The 4,174-nt window shown below is 35.9% G+C and overlaps 1 long non-coding RNA gene across 1 annotated transcript; it reads right to left on the minus strand.

Annotated features, from left to right (window-relative positions):
- Positions 1–1,105: 1,105 nt before the first annotated feature.
- On the minus strand, positions 1,106–3,805 carry LOC308152679. The gene is made up of 5 exons (XR_013937342.1): positions 3,705–3,805; positions 3,020–3,134; positions 2,834–2,895; positions 1,686–1,760; positions 1,106–1,169 (listed from the first exon to the last, which is right to left on the minus strand). It is a non-coding gene; the product is annotated as an uncharacterized lncRNA (long non-coding RNA).
- Between the last annotated feature and the right edge of the window lie 369 nt (positions 3,806–4,174).

The raw sequence follows: 4,174 nt of genomic DNA on the forward strand, positions 1-4,174 counted from the left end.
ACATTGTGTCTAGTAAATGTATTTCCAATGAGCCTATTCAAGTGAAATTTGCACCAGACATTGGTATTAAGTCAAACAATCCAGACAATAAATCTAAACATTAAAGTCCATATGTAAATTAAGTATTAACAAAAATGTTCCAAACCATGTTCATCTAATAATTGATTCAGACTCAGTGACACTAAAAATGAAAAGTTCTATTAATCTTTTATTTAATTTTCCTGGATACCTTTAACAAGGGAGCCTGTCCCAAAAAAAACGTTGTCGGCGTATGAAGCCTTTTGTTGCATACGGTACATAACACAATAAGGAAATTATTTGAGGAAAGCATTCAGAGAAATTATTTAGCAACAACCGGCCTCCATCCGGCATCATCTGGTCATTATTATTAAAAGTGCACCATTTGAATAGCTTGTATTGTATTGTCTATAATACAGTATATCTGTAGTTGTAGAGGAATAACATTGCTTGTTTTCTGACTAGTGGCCACGAGGTGGCCCTCATTTGTGAATGTTGACAATGTTCTAGGTTAAAAATGAGCTACTTATGGTCTTTTTCAATCAAAACGAAATATCCCATTTATCATTAAACGGATGCATAGTGTACCTTTGGAGAAATTATTTTGGTTTTCTATTGTCTAAATATCACAGAATATGTGTACATAATTCATAATTATTACGGTAACAAATGTACTTGATGCGACAACTGGGTTTTAAAAGAGTAATTTAGTAATCTGGATTTTAAAAAAAGAGTAACAACATTTATAAAGAGAATAGCATTTCATTTGCAATTAAAGATCAAGGTAAGTTAGGAAAGGGATGGGATACATTTTTATTCAATCTTAATTATTATTTTTTTACATTTACAGTACATTTTTTAAAAAGAGTAACAACATTTATAAAGAGAATAGCATTTCATTTGCAATTAAAGATCAAGGTAAGTTAGGAAAGGGATGGGATACATTGTTATTCAATCTTAATTTTTTTTTTTTTTTTTTACATTTACAGTACATTCAAAGCAAGGACATACAAATTCCTCTACTCCAATAAGAGCTTCTCTGCTTCCTCAAGAGCTTTCTCCATTTCTTCAACATCGAAAGAAAAGTTCTCCCTCTCCTGCATGAGCTGCTTCCGAGCTTCAGTCAGATCCTGCATTGTCTTTTGGACATCCTGGAAATCAGGGTATATACAGGAATCTTGAGGTTAATTTCAATACCTTTCTCAGACTTTTTAAAGACCTTGTCAATATTTTTCCAGACCTCACCGCCACTTCAAGCTGTAACCGTTTACATCAGTGACACCTTTAACTTCACAGTTTTAGTTTGGAATAGACTAGACCACCACCATCATACAACAGAATTTCCGGTTCATCTTTGTTTTTTAATAAAACGAATAAATTCACAAACTTTTACAAAAAAAAAATAGGACTCAAACTCTTTGGACAGAGTCTAATTCAGAAAAATACCAACAAAATTCAAGACCTCATAAAATCGTGATAAGACTTTTTAATACTTATTAAGGGTCTTGATTTTCCCAAAATTGATTTAGCAACTTTTACTACTTTTCAAGACACCGCAGATACCCTGGAAATGAATGAGGGGCCAATATAAAACATGCTCTACAACTCAAAGAAAGCATTGCATTATATTCTGCTTAAAATGTCAGAATGAAACCGAAAGCACTTACGTCCAGCCGAGCACTTATGTTTGATGCCACATCATCAAAAGTCCTCAGTTCACCTAACAGATCTCTGGACACATTCTGTGTAATTAGAGATGAAAGACATAACATTAATGTTAACAGCAAGGTCCCAGTCCTGCTACTCAGGACGAATGTAGTCTTTTCCCAGTCTCTTCTTGCAGTGTCTAGGTTTATGGTTATATCATTAAAGATGAGAGCAAGTAAGAGTCAGACTGGGGCTCTATTTTAACAACCAAACACAATTCGTGAGCTTAGAATTATAAGGTTCTATCTCCGTTTAGGGTAGTTCAGAGATATTGAGCGTCAAAGTTTTTACATTCCATTATGTTTTGTGAGATGGAACCTTTGTATTTTATGAATTACTAACTAAAAAATGTCAACATTTTTAAAATAATACCACACAGGCATTAAACACCTAATGGATCAGATTATGTAAAAAACTCAATTTTGACAAAAATGGAGATAGAACCTTATAATTCTAACGTCACGAATTGTTGATCTAATGTATGGCGTGGCGCCATTACTCAGGGGTGTCTCAGAAGTCATTTTGTACGTTTTGTGGTGATATCTGTTGGGGCAAAATCACAAACTTGCATACATTGTAAAGCAAATTGCAGACACGGACACACTTACAATACAAACAAGTTACAAGGATAAAACACTGAAAATAAATTTGATAGACACCATAAAAAAAACAAGCATAGACCTGCATTCTGTTCAATGCGATTACACACGTATACATATACATACAGTAGTCATAAATTGTCCTATTGACAATTGCATTCCTCAGAGAGTGAGTGCAAAGCTGGTATTCATTTCAGATTGAATGAAAGATAAACATAGATAAAGTGGCAATTCCTAGAATGGCCTTATAGAGTATAGAGTAATCTTGAAGACCATCCAACAGCACTGTAGGGATCACAATGATGCTTGTTAGTGATTTACTTTAGGGCCGCATGATACACAGAATCAAGCAAATGAGGTGTGTTGAGGGCTTGACCACTCAATCATGAGTACCAATCAAACGTCCCCGCAAGGACACACCTCAAACAATGCCACCACTTCCTCTCTTATGGTCAGCTGGAAAAGAGCCCTAATACTGATGGAAAAATCCTGAACCAAAAAGTTCTTACCATCACCTCTCTCCGTTGATCTTCATTGTGCTGATTGGTTTCTCCAATTCTCTCTCCTGAAACTAAGGAATTTTAGTTATGAGGAAAAGGTTATGCTCATAGAAAGCTAATCAGTTCACAACAACGTAGAATTGAAGTTGAATGGATTAGTTCAAGGATTTTCAGTCAAGAGGGTAAAATTATTACCTGGATTAATATTCCCAGCAATTAGCAACACATGACATTCCTTTAGTCGTTTCTGGACATCTGCATTTTCTCCGTGGAGGTCAGTGTTCTGATGTTCAAGCTGGTCAACTCTAAACTGTGAAATGACATGAAAAAGTGTTTGCATACAACACCGGGAAAATGAAAGACAATGAATGTAAAAACAGTGCAAGATAAAGGCTTGACTCTTTCTAAATCTAAAAGTGTGGCTTTTCTTTGCATTGGACATGGTTAAAGCATTACTATAAGCCACAACCTGCAATGTTCAGTGATTAGGAATAGTGGCCTACTATTTGATAGAGGAATAGCCTAACATATAGGCTATTTATCATTACAAAATCACAAAGAACGATCAATGAATCTATCTACCCGTTTTGTCATAAGACACACAGAAACCGTATAATCAAATGTATAACTGTACAAATGATAAAGACTAGGCTTCAAACATATTTTTCTCACGTAATGCTATTACTTGAACACTAGGATGAATCAAGTGTTATTTTGTGAAGATGGAATGGACGCATTTTGGTCCATTGTTGAACCTTTTTGTTGGTAATCCACCCTTTGATGTTATGTAGCTACAAATCAGCCCTAACCCAAATTAGAAGAGTGTGGCTTTGAGTTGGAATGACAAGAGTCGGCTTGGGAAACATTAAAGCCAACCTACCTTAGTTTCAGTCAGATGGATCTGGAGTTCCTCGTTGGCGACCACTAAGAGCTGATTCTGGTCCCTCAATTCTGTCTGGTGCCCATATCTGCTAGAGGGTCTATCAAAATGTACAAACTGTTAAACAACAAGGTTGTAAAATTGGAAAAACAAAACTACATCAATGTATGAAATCTTACCCGGCTTTATTCACTTTAGCAGGAAGGTTCGTTCTGGAAAAGAGGTACATGCACAGAACAAGGCTATAAGTAGTGTTTACATTACGGCACTGAGTGAGCTAGCAGCAGCTAGACCAAAGCTTTTCTAAACAAGACTCGACAGACCATCTCTCATTTACCGTGTTGCCAATGTTGGTATGTTGTGATTGTGAGGCTTGAGGACAGCTGTTTTCTGTTCGAATTTGGGAAGTTTTGACGCCATCGTGACAGGTAATAACTGCGTTTTAATGGGGAAAAATGGGGGGGGAAAGA

This window comes from Nansenia antarctica (genome assembly GCF_963989245.1).
Source record: "Nansenia antarctica genome assembly, chromosome: 3".
Lineage (NCBI taxonomy): Eukaryota > Metazoa > Chordata > Actinopteri > Argentiniformes > Microstomatidae > Nansenia > Nansenia antarctica.